General features: G+C 41.2%; 1 protein-coding gene across 5 annotated transcripts in view; it reads left to right on the top strand.

Annotated features, from left to right (window-relative positions):
- dlgap1b (discs, large (Drosophila) homolog-associated protein 1b) overlaps positions 1 to 25,000 on the top strand; it is a 108,406-nt gene that overhangs the window by 21,876 nt on the left and 61,530 nt on the right. For 4 of the 5 annotated variants that reach the window (XM_086191071.1, XM_086191075.1, XM_086191073.1 and 1 more), the window contains exon 2: positions 15,319 to 15,401. The gene's annotated coding sequence lies outside the window, so the exon portion shown is untranslated. Of the gene's footprint in view, positions 1 to 14,891; positions 15,132 to 15,318; positions 15,402 to 25,000 lie in introns of those variants that run through there. The other variant, XM_086191072.1, reaches the window with a different exon arrangement.

The raw sequence follows: 25,000 nt of genomic DNA on the forward strand, positions 1-25,000 counted from the left end.
CTGCTTATACCGAATAACAGACTTGATTTTCTACCGCAGATCTCACATCGGGGCGTTTAACTCTTTAAGAGAACCCAGCCTTCCCGTCTTACAGCTGCTCTTCTTATGTAATGGCATTATTTGCAGAACCCACACGCTGTTTAGAACAATTCCACTCTAACTGACAAGTTAATGGAAGGTTGCATATTGTGTGTGTGTGTTCACAAATGGTGTAATGACTGGCTACGCTCCTTACGGGAGCGCTAGAGTGTCAGACAGATGGAAAAGGGGTTCGTTTGCGTGCAAATGAATGTTTACATTTGCCGCTGTGTTAATGCCAGCGCCATCTTTTATCTTTATGGGTTGAGGGTCGTCGGCAGCAACAAACGCTCCGGAGCTGTCAACTCACTGATAGCTTGTGTGAATTTCAAATGGGCGGGTTTTTACACTAATGAGTCTCCTCGATACACTTGTAGCCAGCACAAGTATCTCAGCGCTTCACTTTGTCAAATAAATGTGGAATTAGATGCTTTGGTGCGTGAGGCATATTGGGAAAAAATGCTGTTTTAACACAGTTGCATACAAAACAAGGGCAAGGGTGTGTATGACGAGTGTGTAAGGGGTGATGCTGTTTCAGTGAAAAATATCAGAGCAAATCAGGGTATTGCCGTTTTTGGATATTAATAATGACATAAATTATCCCATTTCATCCTGAAACTAAACAAGTGCTTCTGTGGCAGTCAGGCGGATCAATTTCTTCAAGGTGATGGTGCTCATGGGAAATGTAGGCTTCATTCTGGGAAACACTTTAGCTTTGAGCCAGTACCTATGCCCTGCTGCCGTGGTGAGGCTCCACGTGATGCCAGATTCCAGATGGGGGGGTTATGTGGCAAAAACTGTTAGGCTCTTCTGGCAAGACCAGATGTTGAAGATCTCCGCCTTTCATTGTCTGGGGACATCTGAGGCTGGAATGGTGCCTTATATTTGGTCATAAACCTTACAGAGAATTCTTGCCCCAAATTGCCCTCCGTGGTAGAGATTTAACAAATCACGCAAAATATCTCCAGAAACCAAATATCATCCTGCATGAGAGAAGTATCAAAAGTGGATGTTTTGCATTGCAAAAAGTCCAAATTTATATAGTTTGTATAAGCAAAAGTTATCTCATGACACTATAAAAAAGAGCATCCATCCATCCATCTTCTACTGCTCATCTTGTTAAGGGTCCCGGGCTGGGGCGGCCATCTGCCTCAACCAACTCTGGTGAAAGAGAGACAGGAGTGGAGAAAGTGTTAGTGTCTTCTTAAATGACCTTACCTGGTATGTTCCTCTCTGTCATAAATTGAATTTAGTTCCACTTATCAGCTAAAACTGTCAAATTGTAATTTGGACTTGCATCAAAACCGTCCTCGCATGTTGTGAGCTTATGAGGCCAGTTAGCAATGTCAGAAAAATAATGAATTCGAGGGAATAATGGATTCTTGTTACCTGTGGAGAGACGTAGAGTAGATGGAGGTCATGTGTTCGACAGGTTCTGCTCATTGTGTTCTCCTTAGATTAATGCAGTAGATATATAGTGATTAAATAAATATAGATCAACTGTCGGCGTGCTTTATTAGTTTAGACGGCTGTTGGGAAAAGCGGTCGATAAAGAAATCCGATGTCTTCAACTTGATTGTTTAAGTGTGAATGAATTGTCAGACGCTGCTGTCGGGTCCCGTGTGTTCAATAATGTTTTCACTGACCAGGTTTATAGCTTTATTTGGAATTTAAATATGTTAGCATGGCAAATAATTCTGAGGGGAAACACTTAATATTTAGACTTTTCTGCTCTATTAGCCTGCAATTAAATTCTTTTTTTTTACTATTTCATCATCCGCTTGCAACAGCTCGTGTCTTTAGATTTCCCCCTTTTTTCCCCCTAAAACTCTGGGCTAAATCTCTCCTACAAATGTCACACAATCCTCGTTTTATCTCCAATATGTTCCCTCTCTCTCTCTCTCTCTCTCTCTCTCTTTTCTCTCCCCCTCCTATTTTCTGTTAATCTGTTCGTTCCTTTGTCGGTTCTCCGAGCTGTTCCGTGCATCTGTCCCTCAGCTGTCTCAGTCTTCCTTCTGCGGGTGACACGAGGCTCGTGTGTCCCTCCTTCTTATCTGGTCTACGTGAGGGTTTAACAGTGTGTGTTATAGGTTCTGCTTGTTGCCCTGCACTCTAGATAGAGCCGAGTACACTTTTTGGCTCAGTAATGGTGTGTGTGTGTGTGTGTGTGTGTGTGTGTGTGTGTGTGTGTGTGTGTGTGTGTGTGTGTGTGTGTGTTCGTGTTCTCTCCTCAGACTCTGGTAGGCATCCTGTCAGCTGCTGCTGTTCTTATCAGGCTTGATTTATTCCTTATGTACACATTCCTGTCAATTAATTCAAGCCTTGAGTTACGTAATACTGTAAACTAATTTAGCCAAGAAAAACCAGTGAATTCAAGGTTTCCAAATAACCACTTGGTTGTATTTGTAACTTAAAGGCAAGTCATGATATGATTGTTTTTGATTTCTTATGAAAAGTTAAGTTCAGCCGTCAGCTCATGTTCCTACAGATTTTCAGGATGAGGTCATTGTGTAGTCAGGAAGTGTTTTCGCTTATGTCCAACATGGCGGCCAGAGTTGCAAACAATCTCATTTTATAAGCAAAGAGTGATTCACATCTTAGGTGTTAAATATGCAGTGACAGAATCTTCATTTATATTTTGGCAGCACAGCAGTTGAGTTTGATTGTTTTGACCCAAGGTCTCCTGAGTGGCCATGTTGCTCTGTATTAGTTGTGTGTGTGTGTTAGTAGAAGAACTGAGCTGGTGTTAGCGGCTAGCTACCATTGACTCGGAGGTAGCACCCCCTCCACCTCTCCCTCAGAGAGCGTCAGTATCTGAATGCTTAATACAAGAATCATAAATTGATTCATAAATCAACATTAATCCCCTGCAATGAGGACCAGAATATCAGAAGTTTTTTTTTCTCTCTTTTTATATACATTATCCAATATTTGTGATTAGCATTTTGGTTTAGAGGTTTAGGTTTAGTCGTCATTTGGTTGGTATCCCAGAAAGATCACGATTTCACGACCGTGTGTGTTATCTTGCGACTTATACTGCATTTATCTTTTTGTTGTAGGACCTACAGGAAATCCTGGCAGGTTCACCTCACAGTTGATGTCCTCTTCAATATCTGTGGTCACGCTGTGGCCAGACTTGCATTTGATTAACAGTTTTCTCCTTCACTTCGGTGTCAAATACCCCTTGGTCTTTTTTTTTCTTTTTTTTTTCTCTTTCCCTTCTAAATGTGGAGAGTCACATGATTATCTGTCACAAACCAAATACCTTTTCTTCTTTTCACATCCGCGGCAAAAATGTTGCTTCTAAAATAAAAGTACGACAGACCAGGTAGGTTTTTTGACACGGATTTCCCTCAGATACAGTAGAGAACATTGAAGGTGACACGGTTGTTGCACCTGATACGTCAAACGTATGTAAAAAATATGCGGAAACACAAGCTTACTCTTGGAAAAAAAACAGCAAAACAAACGGGACCTACAGATGGCTTGTCAACCTGTAATGTTGGAAGCCAATATTTATTTACAACCTGCTCTTCAACTGTCTCAGCGATCAAAGCCGTGTAGTGTGATATCCAACTCCCTGTGTCACTACGCCAGCTGTTGCCTTTAACCACTCTGAATTGTTAAATGTGTACAATCACACACTTTCTCTCACCTCTCGTGCTGTCTGTCTTTTGCTTCGGGCTAAAACACACCCCCATCGTGTTGGTATCTGTGTGAGGAATAAAATTTTGTTTTGTGTGTGCTGAGGTGGGGGATGGGGGCGGTGGGCGGATTTTGCACACAGATTCTGTGTTCAAGATGGAGGTCATGATATAAGTCATGAAATAAGATGAAGGGGGGAAAAGAGGGTTAACGCAGAAAGACAAAGTGAAGACGATCGTCATCTCTGTCCTGCTTCAGAGCATTGAGTTACGAGGCTGAAACGTTGGGACTCCGTAAGTCCGACCCACAATCAATGCACTTTTAAACACCAAGAAAAAAAAGCAAATAACTTCTCTCATTTGTCAGGTTTCTTTCTTGAACTTTCAATCATGTTCACAGCGAGAACTCTGAATGGAATTGGATTGGGTCTGGGGCGTTGAAGCACGCTGTCTTAATTGGCACAGGATTAGTTCGCATTGATTAGGCCCCCCCCCCCTCCCCAATTGTGTTTCCACTTAATCACTGAGCACACTCTCCCTCTCTTTAACTGCTATTTACATGCCCCCCCCCCCCCACACACACACACACACACACACCCCCACACATCACAGTCAATCATTCACAGTCGACGGCCAACCTCTACATGAGCCTGGGGGCACAGGACACAGGAGCTGTGCTGTGTACGCACAAAAACATGTAAGGGATGTTTGTAGCACAGAAAATTTGGATTTGTACCATAAGGGAAAAAAACAAAACTGGAATGTGCAGTACTTGTATGTTATACTTGACACCAGCGTGGGTACATGCAGTTTCTGACTGCCAATGAAGCAGAAGTGGCGGAAAACAAGTGGGAATTTATGCAATGTTATTATAGGAATATTATGAAGAATCATGAATATTCATGCTAATGGTGAGAGTATATGACTTTTTTTTTTTTTTTTACAGTTCTTTTTTTTTATGTATTTTGAATGAAAATATGTCAGCCACAATCACTTCTATACCAGAAGTGATTGTGGCTGTACAGGCTGTTTTAAATCCCACTTCCTACTTATAGATATATAAAGCATATGCAGTCATTTGTATATAACCCACGTAATTGTGAAACATGAGCTTATGTATTCTTCTATTTAAATTTAACCTAACAACTATTGTTTTGTTTTTGTTTTTTTACAGTCTTGTCACAACTATCTTAAAATATTTGGAAGGCAGGAAAATATGGGCACGTCGTCGGTTTCGGCAGATAGCGGTCTTTTTTTTTTTTTTTTTAATCTTACCAGCGTCACGCTGATGACCCTTATTTTAATGATAACTTTTCAAATTCAGATGTACATGTTTTTTCAGTATAGACTGGACATTCGTACGATTGAAAAGTGCGCGGATCATTTTGTTAGATGTACAAATGTTCCATCACAACAGGCTCAACCGGGAGACCTGTGAGGTACAGTGTTGTGAGTGTTGAATAAGCAGCACATGAAGCGTAATGACAGCGTGTTATGGCAGAAATGGCAGCTTTGGTACCGTTGGTGGACCTTATCAGCGTAAGCATGAATGAGCTCATCTAACTCAGAGTGGGGAGGATTGGTTCGACTCGTCCTTGAAGTTCAGATTCCATCCGGGATCCAAAGTTATTGATTTCATAGTGTTGGCGTACTTCTTCCCTCCGCCACTCCACTTCTACCATCATTTCCATTTTACGCTTGAAGAAACAGCTTTTTCTTTTTCCGTCCATTTCATTGCCACATCCACATAATAAATAAACAGCAGTAGCGATCCACAGAAACCAGAAAACACCACGCCAAGGAGGCTGCGGCTAATAACGCTAATGTTCTAGATGCGTCTTCAGAATTCAGCCAGGATCTGCAGCTTCCATTTATGACTTAAATGTGTATAGATTTGATGCAGAGAGTGTGCGTGCATGTTTCTGTATCTGTACACACGTGCGCGCGCACACACACACACACACACACACACCCTTGTGCTTTTTGAAGACCTAGCCCCTTAGCCTTACTCTACCCATTGCAACTAAATGCCTTACCCTGACCCTGACCCTGACCCTGACCCTGACCCTGACCGTAACCTAACCCTGACCGTAACCTAACCCTGACCGTAGCCTGACCCTGACCGTAACCTAACCCTGACCCTGACCCTAACCCTAACCCTAACCATAACCTGATTCTCACCCTCAAACAGCCCTTTGGAGATGTGAGTACCAGTTAAAATGCCCTCACTTTCTAAAAATCTCCTCACTCGGCTAAGAAAAAAACCACATTCTGGTCCCCACGATGTAGTAAGTACAAGAGCGCATACACACACAGTTTTGGTCATGATTCCATTGTTATTGCTTTACTATCACCTCCTGCTGCTGCAAACGTACTGTGTTAATCAGATTTCTTGTTATTATTACAGCAGCGTCTTGTTACAGTAAAGCAAAAAATAACAATTAAAAAAAAAAGAAAAAAAAAGCCTGATTCCTCACCAGGTCGGAAAAATTTGCCCTCTGGCCATAGAGAATGTTGAGCTAGATCACTGCTATTATTCTGATTGAGCGGTGAAGAGCGAACGAGTGAGAGGAGAAGAAGGAGAAGGAGAAGGAGCAGTAGTAGAAGAAGCAGAGAGAGAGAGAGAGAGAGAGAGAGAGAGGGGGGTCTCCAGGGGGACAAAATGTGAAGACGGAGGGGAAAAAAAACTATCCATGAGAGAGGAACAAAAGAGAGTGGAAAAAGATCACAAATAAGGCTGTGGAAGTAATATTCTTGGAAAGAGAGCAGTAGAGAGGAGATAAGAGCGACAGTTATGAATGGGGAGCGAGACAGAGGAGTGCAGATGGACCAGAGCTGTGACAAGACTGTCTATTAACGGAGCACTCTCCGCGTTCGCCTGCTCAATCTGAAGCCCCCAGGAAAACCTTCCCTGCGGAATATGTATTTATTAGACTGTGTTGCGTTTTCACTGGAAATGTGTCCGGAAAATAAGAGGAGGCAATCAACACGAGGAAGAACCTTATGAAATATTTATAGATGTTTAGTGTTGTGTAAACCCTAACCTCAATTTACCCTTCAGACTATAATTAAATTAAAGAGCGCGCGGGTGTGAGAACTGGTCTCGTCTTCTGTACCTGACCTTGTTGTTATTATAAAGCCCAGAAAATCATCTGCTCATACAGATTGAAAAATCATCTGAGATGAGTCTTTAAAATCTGGAAAGGAAGTTAAAAATGTTGTGGAAGGCGGTTAAGTTTTGCGTTGTTGGAACACAAAGGCAGACTGATGCTCAGCAGACGAGCCTGGACCGCAGCCTTCGTCTGCTCTTTTGTGAAAATGACAGAAAATCACGTGGCCGCTGTCAGGAAGCAAGACGGCAGCGCTTTCATGGCGTTCGGGGCTATGCGGGTTCATCCTGGGTGAAGGAGCAGACATCCACCGTTGTCAAATTATGTTCATCATCATCCAATAATCCGCTGGTTATTTTCCCGACTACATCCAGAATCGTACTTGAAAATGCAGCCGTCGGGATTTCATTATCACGAGATATTTAGATTTCTGAGTGTCGACCAGCAAATGTTTGACTGAAGCAATGAGAATCTCAATAACTTGTGGAACAACTTTCTTTTGATCAAATATTTTTACCATCTACCAAACTACTTTTTCTCTCTCCTTCTCTACATTATCAAGATCTCCTCCTCCACCACTGCATGTTTTTCCTGTTGTCAGTAACTTTTGACCCTGAACTGCCCCCTAGTGGTTTTATATGGTGCCATTATACTGAAACATGGCCTGTGACGTCTTCATTTTTATACATGTAAATGAGCTTTAACTTATTAGCTGGTTGTTTCTTGTTGGAGATCTAAATGTATAAATGCATTTCCTGTCTTATATAACGTTACAATGTCCTAATAAAGGTGTCTTAAGTTTCTAATTTAAAGATAAATGTGTGCAATTGGATTCAAGTCGAGCTGGTGTTAGTTTGTTATGGATGTCTTGGCACAGGTGTGCTGGGTAGTACGGGGGGTTGATGCCCCTCAGCAGGCTTCACGGGGCCAGCCAATCAAATGAGAGTGGGCTTTCTGGGAGGAGGGGGCAGCAGCTGAAGTGGTCTGGTCAGGATCAGAACCCAGAACTGAGGGGCTACAAAGCAATAGGCTGGACGATCACATCAAACTGTAAAAAAAAAAAAAAAACACACACTTGAACCGGAATTAGATTTTCAGCCCTGACAGAGAAATACAACAAAGTTTGTCGTCAACAATTCTGAATGTTCCAAAACAAATCCACGATAGGCAGTTTGACGATAGTCTGTGTGGTTTATATCAACATTCGGCCTAAAGTGTACCATCAATAATTTCTGTGAATCCTGAAAGAATCCCAACGACAGAGGGCTGAAGATGAGCGTAACGTTGAAAATGTCGACCAGCAGCTGAGGATGAGTGAGAGGAGACTGTAGGAGTGGGAGGGATTAGACTGAGCACTCGCAGAACAACTTCTAATCCCCTAAATGTCATATTTGGTGTGCATTTGTTTGGGGCTCAGTAACATTAACGCAGTCAGACATAATGTACCATATGACTCCTTCGCGCTCCTCCTACGTCAGCACCACAGGCCTTCCTGCTCGACGCCAAACTCACCGCTCATATCTGATGGCTTTTTTGTTGTTGTTTGTTTCCACGTGTTCTAAGATGGAACCTGCAGCGTTCTAATAAGAACTGACAAAGATGTCAGGAAGACAAGCGTGCTTAGAGAGACAACCACAAAAAGATGTCACATCTCAGTTTGTACCTTCCTGCGCTGCTTTTACCATCTGCAGAGGTGGAAGAACTCAAATATGAGGCAGGACAAAAAAGGACAAGAACTCCATCAGAACATTTCCTGTTTACTCTCTGCTTGAATCACACGTTGTGACAATCTTCACAACAACACACGGCACCTTTTTTTCCTTTTTATCAGAACACCCTGCGGTCGAAGAACATCCCTCAACACCTGTTTAGCAGCTTTACTTAAAGCTGTCTTCTTTTAACTGCACATTAATGCGTTTTCTCATAAACCTCTCAATTACCTTGTGAGTGTGTTCCAGTGCAAACTTTTCACATGAGGCAGCAGGAGATACTAAAGCACTTGCTGATCTTTCCAAAACCGGCTCCCAACCTACATCAAGGGTTCTTGCACGTCTGTGTACACACACCGACACCTGCGTTGTTATAAATGACGAGCTGTCGTCACAGTGTGTTTCTCACATCACACACAGCACTGAGAATTCATTAAGTCCAACCTTCGGAGGTCCGAGCAGCCAGCTGAGGGGCCGTCCACCCCGATACCGCACAGAATTGTGGGGCCGCGTCATCCCATCGTGCGTGATATGAAGACACAAATCCTCACGTTGTCAATCCTGATGCTCTTCGTCATTTTCCACTGGAATTTTTTTGACGTTTTCATCAATATTCTTGTTTTCTACGTAGCTACGTAACCTCACCGGTGTTCTTTAGTATGATGTGATGGTCAGGAACAAGTGTTACTTCTCTGAATCTGTGTTTGTATTTGATGGGATTTGTAGCCATAAACATTGATATATCATTTTATGGCACTTTTTAAATTTGACTTTTCGGTCCGATGCCGGTTCCGATTGTAGGCAGTGAAGACCTTCCAATGTCAATAAACCATTGCTGTATATTGTATATATAATGGAAAAGTTTTATACATGGAAACAACTTCAAGTAAAAGCTCGCGTGGCAAAAATATAATTGCTTCAGTTATGATTCGTGATGCACAACATCAGCATCCGCATCTGTATCGGTCCATGTCGCTGACTTTTTTTTTAATATATTGGCACCAGTTGGTCTGATTCTTTTTCAAAAGATGTTATGAGGGGAAAAAATGTAGTAAATGTATGATTTCTGGGAGTTTCCATGCATTTAACAAATGAAGATAAATGTTATTTTTTTTAGATTTCATGTTGGCATGTGTTTTTTCAGTATTTGAATATCATAATCCAGATTCTCAAATCAGCGTATCCTTAGTTAGTATAACTTTGACTTGTTATGTGAGCTCAGTTTCAATCTTATGATGGAAACACAATACTGTTGAAGTGTCTCAGCGACAATTTTACTTCTTTTTTTTTTCCGTCAGGGACCGCACGCATTCAGCCTTAATCTCAACATGTGAGAAGAGATGCATTAAATTAAATTGTGGATTAAATGAAAACATTCGAGCAAAGCGCCGTAGTAAGTGAGAGTAACAAACACAGTGACGCGGGCTAAAGAAGCCTGTATTGTTCTGCATGTTTTTTTTTGTTTTTTGTTTTGTTTTGAACCATCTGGATAAGGATTTTTGTTTTTTGTTCTTCATTGTCATGCTAGATGAATGTACGCGACCTTCCTCTCCTTGCAAATGTGTATGTTTACATGCACCTCTTGCTTTCATTTTTTTGCATATGTTGCATTCATATTCACGGTGACCAACAGCTGCCTGACGGTGTTTGTCTTTAACCCTCCGCTCTGGAAATCTGGAAATCCTTCCTGAGAGGCTTTCTGAGAGAATAAAAAAACTCAGTTGGTTGTCCTGGTTGGTTTAATCAACAAAGATTTACACAAAATCTGGAATTATTTTTGTGATTTGGTTGTTTTTGTTTTGTTTTTGTTTTTTTTCCTCAGTCTGAAGATAGATGAGATTCAGTAAGCTCACATCTGACTCCATGCACTCCTTCATCCATTATGTATCACACTGCTCTGGCCCTCAAGTTTCCAGGGACGCTGCTGCTGCTGCTTGTGTTAGCTGACTGGCCTCATAGTGATGGGATAAGCCCTGATAGAACCAGTGTGGTCAGAGGTGGCCACGGAAGACTTATAGTCTCCCGGACAATGTCACTCCAAAGTGACCTTTTATTACTTGACTCAGCACTGTTCATGTGTAAGAGTGTATTGTGAGGGAAAGGGGAAGAGGACTCGTGGACCACAGATTCTAAATCCCCCTCTTTTCCGTCAATAATTCTCTCTTTTTCCCGGCCTGTCTAATCTTCTCTCTGCTGTGACTCACCTCTATTTATCACCTTCATGAAGGCAGACGGGCAAAAGTGTGCAAACTGTGTGTGCGACTTGCAATCTGTGCTGATCTTGATCTTCAGCTAAAGGTGTGTGTGTGCGTGTGTGCGTGCGTGTGCGCGCGCACGCGTATGTGTGTGTGTTATGAGCTCTTGCACCACAAATTCCTTCTTTGTCCAAAATAAGCATCAAAATCAGATCAGTGTGAAGTCATGCTGTAGTGAAAAATGGTACAAAGCAAGAGAGATAATCACTGCTGAAGTTTGAATAATGCATCTGTGCAACACCAGTGTGGAGATTATGCATCACGCTGGCCAGGCAGCCAGCCCCGCTAGTGCTGCTGACTCATTGCAAGTAGAGCTTGGGGGCTTTGGGGGTGTGGGTGGGAGGGGTAGAGAGGGGGCTTAGCTGATCCGCAGCCCATCCTCATCCGCCAAAACTTCAAAGGATACCCTGACAGAGCCTAAATCGCCATCTCCTCCAGGTCCAGGCTATGCAGAACACTTCCCCGCCCCCTTGGTGCACAGGTCAAACTCTGTCTCATCTTTTATGTATCGCTCAGTCCATTGATTGTGCTCTAAGAGATTCATGAATAAAGACGAGCCTATTTCCGTATCACACTCTTAACATACGGAGTGTATTATACCACGTAGCTCTCGTTTTATTTCTCTCACTCCGCTTGTTTTGCACAGCAGGTCACAGTCATGTTCTCTCTCTCTCTCTCCCTCTTTTTTAATCACATGTTCCAACCCGAGTGGTTTGGTCAGCTTAAACTGGCAGATCCGTTTGTCTGGAGGAGGAGAACAGTGCAACTTTGATCCGGTTTATTTAGCATGTAGAGAAATGCACCTGTTAACACAGCTCATATCCGTTCCGCATAGAATTTTTGCAAGGAAGGAAAATGTGCATAATATTCTACAGGAGTTTCCAGTATAATAATACATAGTTTAGGCCAAATTTAACCAGGAAATCACACCAAAAAAGTACTGAGCACTCATTACTTTGAACAATTTTCTGGTGAGAGACAGAGCCAGACTGTTTTTGCTCAGCAGAGATGATTTTACACAATTGGAGTCTTGAGTTGTTTTTTGATTTTTTTTTCATTCTCGTGATTTTTGCCTTCATGTTTTACATACAGTATGAAACCGTTTTTGTTAAGCGCAACGTCACTTATCAGAGAAGGTTGGTCATAAAACCGCACTGCCAATAAAACCTGGATCCTTCAGAGAAGCGGCTCCATTTTATAGACTTTCTTTTAATGCAGTCAACATTTTACCTGATATTTATTTTTATCACTCTGTATTTTTCATATATATATACATTTATATATATATATATATATATATATATAAAAATATATATATACATATATATATATACATATATACACATATATATACACATATATATACATATATATACACCTATATATATACATATATATATACACACACACATATGTATATATATGTATATATATATACATACATACATATATATGTGTATATATACATACATATATGTGTATATATATATATACATACATATATATGTATATATATGTGTGTATATATATGTATATATATATATATATATATACATACATATATATATATGTGTATATATATATATGTGTGTATATATATATGTATATATATTAAAACCCGCTTTTATTCAGTTGCTCTAACAGTCAGTTTGATCTTCTTTATCTATATCGTTGTATTGTCTTAGTGGCTGTGTTTTGTGAAACCCTTTGAGTCCTGTGATCATTATTGCTGGGTTCTCCTCTATGTGGTTGCAGTCATTCATTTTTACAGTGTGTGTGTGTATATATATATATATATATATATATATATATTATTGAAAATCATTTGCAGCATCTTTAAAGATAAAGGAAAAAATAGAATTATTCTGCTCGTGCCAGTTTGTTGAAATTCATCTTTCACCAGTAAATGTTTTCGTTTTCTGACACGTGTCTGTTATATTTTCGTCACGGATTGTTTACTGATACATGAACACATACGATGATCCATATTTTAAACAGCCGGCCTCATCTCTCTTTCTGAACTCGTGTTTAAGTGATGTGTGTTACGCACCCCAGCAGAGTGTGAAATTGAAATTCTTCCCCCGCAGAGGTTTGACGTGATTGACAGATGAGAGGGGACATGGGAGATGTGAAATCTCTCTTCTTCCTCTTTTTTTTTAACCAAGTTGTTAGAATTTTTCCAGTTATGATTCAGTTTTTATTTTTTTTATTATTGTGGAGTTTTGTTATTGAGAATGTTTTCAAAATTTCATAAATACTCCCCTCAGACAAATTGTGACATTATATGAATTATCAGGTTTTATGAGTAGTCAGAGGGATGTTGAGATCCTTTACAGCAAAACTGACAAAAGGGAAAGCATTTTTTTGAGAGTGAATTTCTCCACCGAGGCGAAGTCAGCTAAACCCAGTGTTTAAAAAAAAAAAATGCAATTTTTTGCTCCATTAAACGGATTAAGTTTAATGGATCTCAAAAATATTATTCAACTAATTAGTTTCAGGTGAACTGCATCATTCCAAAGTCATGACTGATTATGTGAATATGTTTGCTTTTTGTTTAAAAATCTTCTCTAACTTCATGGTGTCTGTGTCCCAGCATCTTTGTGTTGTGAAAGAACCTAAAGCCCCCCCTCGTGTATCTGCCCTCCCGCTGACCTGTGTGTGTGTGTGTGTGTGTGTGTGTGTGTGTGTGTGTGTGTATACACAGCCTGCCACATCCCACCTGGCCAGCATCGGACAGACCACCATCTGTTCCGTGCCCCCATGTTGAACTACCTGCCACCTCCTTTTCATCACCTTCATGGGACATCAGGAAAAGCTGGCTTCCTAGAAAACACACTTGAGAAAAGTTTATCCTCAAAGCAAAACAATAAACCCGGCTTATTAGGTTGTTACTGTGGATAAGTTGCACAAGACGAGTCTCCCAGAGCTGGATGTTTGTCACTAAGCCTTTCTAAACATGACGGGCCACCATGTTTAAATAAAAGCAGAGTAGTGGTGATCTTTTCCCTGACACTGACTAGTTTCATCCTCCCTCAAAACATCTGAAGGGTTTAAAATGCAAAAAAAAAAAAGGGGGGGGGGGGGAAATAGGCTTAAAATGAATTCCCTTCTTTCATGTTCTTGCTGGGAATCCTTTCTCTCCTTTCATGTCATGTGTCTGAGGAACACATGGGGAAGGCCACAGAACAGCAATTACAAAAAAGAGGTCTTCAGTAAAGCCTGACAGTGAATTTTGGTAATGATTGATCAACCATCTGAGGTTTGTCAGCATCAGTCTGAAGGGAAATTAAAATGTATGCCATGCTTAAGCGCTACAAGATCATCTGAGCTGGCTGCTGTAGCTAACAGGCCTTACATTGCTTATGTGTGATACTAGAATGCTATGCTATGTATATTTAGCTTAAAGCTCGTGGTGACTGACAGCTAACAAAACCAAATCTCGGAAAAAAAATGTTCTTCTCGTTCATCTGTTAACGCACTTAAGTGCAGCATTTGGTATTAACTATATCTTCTTTATCTAACTTGTGTTCAGTAATAGACAAACACTATGATTGGAGCTAAAAACAAATTACAGTAGCTAATGGTTTGGTGCTACATTGAACATTAAGTTAAACCAACTTACTTGTGCGCCCCCACTCACATTTACTGAAAAGAAGACAAGAAATTACTGTGTAGGTCATGTTTAAGCACAGCAAGGACATCTGATCTAGCTGTTATACGAGCTGATAATTACTTATTTTTGAATCCAGAATGCAGAAACAGCGAGCCAGGTATTGTTAGTTTGAAGCTAATGGCGACTGATGGCTAACAACTACAAAACTAGCCTAAAAATATCTGTTGATGCACTGTGCATCGTCCTGTATAATTCACATCTTTGTTAATTACTGAGTCCAAAATCAGTAACACTTTGTCAGTCAACACTTTGACTTGAGCTATAAACAAAGCTAGCTATTACAATTGTGGTTTTGCGCTGTCATGAATAAACGTGGAGCGTGACCAGCTAGCAAGTTCAACCAACTTTGGGCAGTTTTGCTGTTGTTAGCCATCAGTTGAGATTAGCATCAAGCTAAGTATTTATATTTTCTGCATAATGGGGTCAAAGAAGCAACACGGTGCGGGGGGAAAAAAAACATTCATGAGTTCTAAACATATATTTGTGAGTGGAGATGAAACTTTTGGGGTGGTCTCCTTGGTTACGCTAACCTGTTGTTAGTGTGATTTTTCAGCCAACTGATCCCAGCCAGCTGCACAGACAGCTAGTCTTGTTATCTAACCACTCTGGTCAACAAAGATTGAGCTTTTCCATTTTCTTTCTAGGTCTGATCTAATGCTGGGGTAAGCAGGAGGGTTGTGTATTTTTCTTTTTATCTGTTAATGAAAATTTGCTGTCCGCCATCCCCCAACAGTCTGGAAGAAAGTGCATCAACACAGCATGAGCTTCCTGGACAGAAACATTAACAACCAGGAGTGTTTTAATGTCTTGAGATTGAGCGTCAACCAATGGCTCTCTGTTCACTTCCAGGTGGAGAGATGTGCACGCACGGAGGACGAGGACCCTGAAATTAAACACGGGACAGAAAAGATGTGGAAGTTGGGACAGTAGAGGTCAGTTGATTGTTCTCCGCTGCTCAGTGTTCCTCTCAGTATCACAGGATGCAAATGTTGTTGATGCGCAGGTCAGCGAGTGCCCACAACTGAGGTACAGCAGCACATAACAAGAAAGCTTCAGATGTATAGTATCGACGTCCGAATGCTGTCACTTCTCACACGCTTTCAATCCACCTTCAATTCATCTCTGACCTTCCGAATGCGGCGTTCCAACTTGTCCATCATAAACCTGACATCTCACCGTCAACGGCAGTAGAAATGAGACCACTGAGCAAAACGTGGAAAAGAGCTGTCATTTTTGAGGAACTGGTTCCCTAATGCATAAAATACATTAATTCCCACACATATGTCATTCAAAGCCCTACTGTGTTTTAAAATGGTGGTTGCTAAGAAGCGGCTTAATGAGAATGCAGAGGCTGTAACGGAAAATACGCAAAAAAATTAAAAGGTTTGAAGTTTAGTTGGGGGGCCAAAGTTGTGCACCAGAGTGGTTTGATTGAGTCTTCAAAATAAAGTTTCATTCATCACTTCACACTTTAAATTTTTATTCAGAAACTGAAAGTAAAAGAGTGAGGTTTATTTGATTTTTTTTTCCATGAACCAACAGTACCTGTCAATCACATTCTGTGTCACTGGTTTCCACTGGCTCCCCCTTGTATTGTGACCAGGGTCAAGTGAAAGTCAAGGTGATGCCTGTGAAGTTGTGAAATCCCTCTGAAAGGGTCCTGTGATCTGTGCTTGATGTCTGTTGCTGGAGAAAGGAGGCAGTGACTGGCTGATGGCAGTTTGTTTTCAGTTACAACGACGTCATCACGGCGAATCATTAACATTGGAAGAGGCTGTGTTATTTCTATTATTATTATTATTATTATCATTATTATTATTATTATTATCATTATTATTATTATTATTTAGTTAGGTCTGGTTCTCCCATCGAGAACTCACCCCCTCATCTGTCCCGAGTCTCCATCAGTTATTGGCTTCACACTGTGATTGGCAACTTTTCCAGCTGTTGCCATGGTGAGGCCTTGACCTCTCTCCACTGGTCATCCGCTCATGCAGGACACCAGGTCTACTGAGGGGCCTCCACGTTTGGTCATTAGTCCTCAGACAAGGCTCGTCATCCTTGCCTTGTGTGCCACTGTCCTCTTGACGTCTTCTCGGTGGGATCACATCGATATTTAAATGTACAGAATGACGTTTCTTATCTGCTTTGACGAGTGGAGGATCATTTTTGTTATTCACCAGAATCTGGTGACGTAAAATTGACTTAGGAGCCAGTTTGTCCCTGATGATGTCAGGACAGGACAAAATGGTGTGATTGATCAGTCCATCCTCTTCATGTTCTTTTGAGTCACTTTGACTGGTTGAATTCCCAGGAGGGGTCAGTCTTTCCTCTTCATGGTTTGGGGTTGTCTGGGTGGTTGAATTCCCAGGAGGGGTCAGTCCATCCTCCTGTTGCTTGGGCTCAGCATTTTGCTGACCAATTTGCCCATTCTGAATGAAAAAATTCATCAGTCTTAGGGTCTTCCGTTTTCGCTTCCCTGGCTTCTGACTGTACGTGTCATAGTTGATGTCAGGCTCCAGAGGATCTTCGTCGTATTTGTCGCCTGAGTACCACATGATGAAATCAAATGCTTGCTTGATAGGTTTGGCTGGTAGAAAGGAAGTGGATTTCTGTTTATATGTTGTTTGATGATGGTTTAGTTTAGCTTAGTTTAGTTTATTAGCTTATTTGACAGGGTCCATGTACAAGACAGTTCTAATACCTGAGTTAGCTATAAAGCTAATTTACATGTGTGGTCCCTGGGCAGGGAGCTATAAAACAAACACACATTAAAAACATGGACAATGCATGCCCTACTGTTACCACTACAAGGTACATACTAGAAGCAGCAACATCATACTAAAACACACGTCATACTAAAACATAAAAACATATGCAAATCACATCATCACATAAAAAGCAATACACATACAATGATACACATACCATACCACATACCATATGGCAATGCTGACTGTAACACAGCACATTGATTAGTGGTCACATCTTTGATTAGCCTTTAGCCATGTCTTTAATGATAATTTAAACTGGTTAAAGCTTGTACTGCTTCTGATGTGAACTGGAATTGCATTCCATTTTTTAACCGCACTGACAGAAAAAGCTGATTGACCAAAAGAGGTCTTCCTGTAATCCGCATAACAATCGCCTCTCACAGAGGACCTCTAGACTCTTAGTTTATCTCTGCAGAGTGATATACACTGCTTTAGTGGTGGTGGTGCAAGATCATGAATAAGTTTATACATTAAACACATATCAGCAAGACAGTAAGTTGTATTTTGAAATGATGGTACAGTGATGGCAATTTCTTGGCTTTTTGTCCAGAACCTTCAGAGCCCTTTTGTAAAGAGTGGCTAATGGTTGTATGGTGGTCACACCAGCCTGTGACCAACTTGTAGAACAGTATGACAGATGTGAAAAAATCATTGAATGTAAGAACAGTTTAGCAGCAGGAAGTGGCAACTGGTGTCTAATATGCCTAAAGTTGACTAAACCAGCTCTAACACATTTAGATGTCTTCTTAATGTGCTTTTTAAAAGATAAATTGGAATCTATGATGACACCCAGATACTTAAAATTGTCAACAGTTTTTATGCCCTCCCCCTGAACAAGGATGTCAGGTTGCTGATCTACATCACACCTCTTGATGGAGAAATACATGGCTACTGTCTTGCTCACATGAAGAGTAAGACAGTTGTATGTCAGCCAGTCTGACACTCTGTTTAAGGCTGAGGTAAGTTTTAATTCAGCTTGTTCTCTAGTTTTGGCATGGACATAAATAACTGTATTGCCTGCATGCATTTGCGTGTGAACATCTGGGCAAATCAAGGGTACATCATTACGTAATATAAAGACTAAATAAAATTGGTCCTAAAATCGATCCCTGGGGCACTCCAGTGGTGCTATTAGACAGGGTGGAGCATGTGTCAATAATTCTTGTACACTGCTGTCTTGAAACTAAATAGGATTCCATCCATGACAAAGCATCCGCAGAGAAATCAAGCTGTGAGAATTTGGACAACAAAACATTGTGATTTACTGTGTCAAACGCCTTCCTAAAATCCAGGAAGACAGCACCAACTACACCACCTCCGTCAAGCTTAGATTTAATTTGCTCTATAAAGTAACAAAGGGCTGTTTCCATTGAATGATTTTTTCCGAAATCCAAACTGCATAGGGTGCGGTAGGGAGTGGCCTTCCAAGTAGGCTATCAGCTGGTCACATACAACCTTTTCAGTTATTTTATAGATGGTAGGGAGGATGCTGATAGGCCTATAATCTGCGACATTGGTTGCATCCCCAGATTTAAAGATGGGGTTTATTACTGCTGTCTTCCAGGCAGTAAGTAGGAAAGTAACTTTGTGCAATGGATAAATTGACCAAGTGGGTAATAGGAGAACAAAGAATATTTGCAAACTTTTCAACCAATGCACAGTCACAGTCAAAAATATCTTTTGCCTTGGAATTAATGGAGAAGCAGAGAGGTCTTATACATCCCCTGTAGTTTCAGTCATTGTGGAACACAACTGGGATCACAGGACCCTGATCTCATTCAGAACTGGGTTGTCAAAGTTGGGACAACTGAGGTCTGTGATGGCTGTGCAGGTCATGACTCAGAATTGGTGTGATGTCAGGAGCTCCAGTGGTGGCTGCTACCATGTGGTCCTACTAAGTACAGCTTCTGTTTTTTTGTTTTTTTTTTTTAATGTTTAACATTAGCCCAGCGTACGGCAGGGTAGAGGTGAACGGCAGAGAGACGACACAAACAGAGCAAAATTTAATTGAGGTCAGTCTCACTGCAGCTTTTGGGATCATAATTCCCCCCCCCCTTTTTTCATGTAATGATGATTGGTGATGGAGCAGATGGCTGTTATGAGACAAACAGCTTCAGAAGTGTGGGAAATGTGCTTAATAGTAAGTAAATGTGCAGATGGCTGCAGACAGGATTTAGGGCTGTGTTTTACTCTGAATGGAATCAAATAAAAAAACCATTTAATACTGATGTATTAAATGAACTGACAACTAATTTTAGTCCCCTCCTAATGAATATGGATAAGTAATTTCATTGTGTGTCTCCTCTGGACGTGACAAATGTTATCAGACCAAATGGTTCAAATTATGGTTGTAGAACAAGTGATGTGAAGCTAAAAACAATTTGTCCACCGTTTAATAACCAAAAGCGTGTATTTTTATAGAACAGTGACGGAGCAAACTACGTCCTGGTAGCCTTCTTTCAACTTGAAATCTGATAAATGACGGAATCATGCTTCTCTTATAGACCTTCTAGATGTTATCAGACCAAATGGACGAGGCTTTAATAGCGAAATTCTTCAACAGTTTGGCGCTCAAAATGATTTATCCACCTTTTCTTATCGGCTGCTTCTGTCACAGCATACTTTAAGTCGGTGAAGGAAGAATAGCAAGGGATCACATGACAAATGGAGGAGGGACACAAAAATCCGAGACGGCGTTTTCATTGGACGCGAAGGTAGTACACGCCCCTGACTGCAGGATGAGTCATCAAACATTTCAGTGCTTTTGCAGGAAAACAAAAGAGGTATTTTGGTTCAGAAGTGATGCCTAGATTTGGATTTTTGTTTCCATACAGTTGACATTTACAATGATATACACGAAGGATGAATACAGGATGATGCCTGTAGTATAGTATGTATTTCCTGAAAGGAGTCTGGATGAGAGGAAAGACATGAAACAGTCTGAAATCATCAGCATAAGAACTGCAGAGGGTGAGATTCTCTGATGACTGATGTGTGCTATGCTTGTTATTCCTGAACCTCCCGAAGCAGAAAATCTTCAGAAAAATATTGGATGCTAGGGTAGTTTCGCAAGTGTCGCTATGACGACCAGCTGCACAGAGGGGTGACTAAAAGTGCAGTGGAAAAAAGACGTCCCGGTCCCAAAAGTGTGCACATGTGTTATACTTGCAGGAAGTATTGGACAAAATGTTAACGGCGTGTTCCTAATAATTAGAGCTGCTGCAGCTAAATGAGAATGGCAGGATCACATGGTCATTACCGTAATCACGCGTGCATCTCTGGCTCAGTTCTAGATGAGACGGCTCTGGACCCAGACATCTGATTGAACTGCCAAAAAAAAGCTGGATTTACTGCAATCACATTTGAAAATAAATCATTTTACATAATGGCTTGGGCCATCATCAAGTAATGTGGTTTACAAACCGACTTGAAACCAATGTCCTCTGTTCCCAGAGAAGGATGGAAGGATGGATTCGTCAGGCAGGATAAACAGGTTGATAACTGAGGCTTAGTCACAGAATCCCTGCTGCGCATCTCCACTCTTCAATTTTACTGCTTTTTTCCCCCTCAAATATCTTGATGTTATCCTGTGAAAACAACATTTTATGTTTCCAGCATCAAGGGTATTGGGGTTTTTTTGGGGGGTAGAGTGTGTTTATGGAGATTAGCCTCAGAATTAGCGCTCGTTGAGATTGGCCAGTGGCAGAACCTCGGCGCTTATACTGGCAATCACTGCGGAACTCTGCGGACACCCGGGGCTGAGTAGGGGAAGATAGAAGCGGAATGATGAAAGACTGCGGAGGGATTGTGCCGACGGTGGAGAGGGAAGTGAAAGAAAATGTTCCCCGTTGAATTGGGTGTTGTGCCGGTGCTCTTCGAGAGTTTTCTCAACCTCGGTTTGGTCTCCTGAACCGGCCCCGTTCTCTCATTTTTTCTCTCTCATATTCAGCTGGTGGTCCGAACGCAGGACTGTGTGAATGCTTCCGTCCCAACAAGGGTGCAGTGGTTTAAAAGGTGGGTGGACTATAAAACTTGGACAAGATATAACCGCCGGAACTGAATTCTATATCTCTGGAGTTGAGGGGGGTTAATGTTTCCTAGTCTCCAGAGCAAACGTAGGACGCACTCATTTACCGGCTCACACATGGATGAGGCAACGCTGCTGGGCGGGCCTGGAGCCGTGCAGGCCACGTGCAGTCGCATGTGTCGGTCACACGGCAAGGAGGCGCTTGCAGTTAACAAGAAGTGATCTACTGGTTGTAAGGGTGTTATTAATTGCATAGTAAAGATTTTATAAACCATTGATTAAGAGTTGTAAATGACTTATAACTTAATTTCCCAAACATCATTGTGGGTTCACTATTTGTCAAGATGATACACTATACCTCTGCATTTTTCTTATCTATTTAGATTAAGTAGGCTATTGGATTTTACTGAGTTGCCACTTAAAAAAACTTACACAGATTAGGATTGAACAACCAGGTTAGGATAATCTACGGAAGTCAGCCGGTGAACAACACCGTTGATAGCTGTGATTTATTCCTTCCTTTTATTTGAAATGTAGAGATTCTGTTGTAAACGTAACTTAATATGAAATGAGGAATTCGTTTTCATTGCTAATGAATGTAATCATTATTTATAGTTGAGTAGCTGCGATCACAATCTTTTATTAATACACCTCCATGCTTTCAGAAAAATCCATAACTCTTGACAGCCTCTATCATTAAAATAATCAAATCCCAACGTCTTATTATAGAGTAGTGGGAGACATTCTTGTCCTCAAGCATTCCCACCTCAGTAATTCATAATGACGCATTTGCAAACTTTGATTAAAACCTTTCTACCTCCCGAAGCCTAATTTAAGATTATGTCTCCTTCTGCGGTGTTGTGTGAGCACAGCTCACATCTTAAGTATTCTCCGTGATAACATCTAATATGCAAAGGTTATTTAATATAGCATGTGTCTTCTCCGTGCTCCAGTCATCAGTGTGTACCTGAGAACATTCTGGAATCAGAAGCTAATTTGACATGGCTTCGTGAGCCGCATTTTCCTCCTTGATTTATTTGCTCGTGAACACTTGACAGTAAATCACCTTTCAGCCAATCACACACATCTGTATGATGTTTTACACACACACACACACACACATAGACAAGCAACAAGTCTCTCGATGATCATGATTATGTGAATAATAACTCTAACATGATTGAAAACAATTTTAGCGTTCAAAAATCCATGAAAACACAGAATGTTCACCTGAGACGAACAGTCTCCTGTCGCCTGAGCAAGGGCTTGGCTTTTGGAATTTATAAGTCCCTCATTAGTGTTTGAAGCACCGAGGGAAAATAAAGAGAAATGACTTTAATTCACCCGTGTTAGTCACTGTTTTAAAAACAAAAACAAAAACAAAAAACCTCTGTGAAAGTGTTGCCTTTACTTCTTATTCACAAACACTATTTGACCTTAAAGGAAAGGAACGGAACATTTCTCAAGGACTAGCATTAAAACCCAAATGGAAATTCAGAAGAACAATGTAAAAAGTAGAGGTGTGGTCAACAAAAAACAGATCTAAAATCAGTGGTGGAGAATTTTTCCTGTTATTTAAATGGGACATTATGAGGGACTTTTCCATGTGTGCCGCTATCGTGCCTGCAAAAAATATCAAGGGACATCAAGCCAGCTAAACAAAAACGTTAAGTAATAAACTTAACAGGACAGATTAAACTCTCCAGGGGAATTAGGAGTGATTTTGAAATATTAGAAGCCTTTTCATCAACCGACACTGTTCCGCAAACATGGATATGCCATTTCAATTTTATTAGAGTGACACGTTACCGAATGTGTTTCCAGTTAAATGCCTTGAATAAAGTCTGTGGTTCATGCAAAATTAATTTAATTTTTCTGGGCAACATGAAATATGTGGGGAAATATCACATTTGTGAAGTTCTTAAAATGTCGGTTTCTTACAAGTGGCTTAGCAAGGTTACATTTACATTAAACATCATCACTGCAAAAACGGAGAAAGCGTGGAGCTCGTTGGTGCGGGTGATGCAATTAGCCTCACCTTAGCGTGATGTTAGCTTCCTTACCTTCTAACAATGGCATTTATGCTTCAAAAATTCTATTTGAGAAAAAAAAAAGTGGTGTTTCTGTGAGTGAACACCACTTGCCGAATATTATCTTGAGAGTTTGGGTGAAAGAACCCATGTGATGGAATGTGAAGTGATGTGAATTTAGAGACACTCACATTTATTCATGGTTCCTGATTATTCATGACCTTGTGCTTTACGTCACAAACGGGGCCCGTAGAGTCTTTAATAGGGTCTATAATGGGCCATATAGTCCTTGTGGTGCATTAAGTAACTGCATGTCTTCCTCTCGTCATGTCTTCCTCGGTTTCATCGATGGTACTGAACATCTACCCTGATGACTTAACTATGTTGACCACCGCTACTAGCCACAGCTGCTTGACACAACCGCAGTATTTCCGCTGAGGGAGCCAGTCTGAGTTTAGTCTTGAGTCTTTGATCGACACTGGCTAAGCCCGACCTGACAGGAGACATAATTGAGTCCATTTTGATGACATAAGCCTGGCTGATTCCATTTAGTTGGGTATTTTCAAGCTGCCTCCATGTCGCCAAGCATTGATGTGAGGTCAGCTGGGAGCTAGTCGCTAACCGTCAGTGCACAGCGCTCACCTGGCCTGACACCTGCTCTCTGTGCGGGCAGCATGTTTTGGTCCAGGCTCAGAGCTCCACAGTGAGCAGGGGGAGCTGGAGTTCTGCCTCCGAGCCAGTGTGTGTGTGTGTGTGTGTGTGTGTGTGTGTGCGTGCATGTGTGTGTGTGTGTGTGTGTATGCATGGGGTGTATCTGTATTTATCATTGCCTCCCTTGTGTATGTGTCGCATTGGATAAGTGTCCACCAGTGCTCATTCGAGAAGACAGTGGGTTAGACTCCCCCCCCGACACACACACACACACACACACACACACACACACACACACACACACTAGCTTAGTCGGATCTGTCAGGTGTGTATTGACGTGGCCTCGATGTGACATGCCACCCACGGTGAAAGAGAGCCAACCGGCTTTTTCTCATCGTTCTACCTGAGAACTTCCAACTGTACATCCCGTGACCTCTGACCTCAGATGTTAGAGAGATGGATGACATCAACTGCTGTTTTAAAACACAGAGTGAAATGTTGCTGTTTTTTCCAATTTTCTTGTGCAAAAAAAAAAAGGTTAATAAATAGTTTGTAAAAAGACCATTATTATATATTTAAGGCTGCATCAGCTTAAAGTGTATTAACACATTAACACTTGAGGTCAGCTCTGTTTCTAGACATGTAATTAACTGGGGAGTCAGTTCCTTGGAATCACCGACCTTACACTTAGGAAGCCTCAGGCATCAGTTTGACGCTAATGCTGCCTGACAGTAACTGTACTGTGCTTATTGTACAATCAAAGTGCATGCGCATAAACACACTGCTTGCTCCTGCAGTAATTGAGGGTGTGTGTGTGTGTTTGTCTCTCTCGCTCTCTCTCTCTCTCTCTCCCTCTTGCTCTCTTAAAACAATATGAATGCTCTATATGTCACATGAATTGATGCATTACATTCGGACAGAAAAAAAAACCCCGCAGCGAGGCGGCGAAATGTGTCGCAGTTTGTGAAGTTGAATCGATAGTTTATTTAGCAGCTCAAGAGCAACGGCTTGACTGGAAATAGCAGCTTTAAATGAATAAGCAGCAGCCG

Source organism: Aulostomus chinensis, chromosome 21, assembly GCF_037954235.1.
Source record: "Aulostomus chinensis isolate RoL2024-O1b breed Wild chromosome 21, RoL_Achi_v1.0, whole genome shotgun sequence".
In the NCBI taxonomy this organism is placed as follows: Eukaryota; Metazoa; Chordata; class Actinopteri; order Syngnathiformes; family Aulostomidae; genus Aulostomus; species Aulostomus chinensis.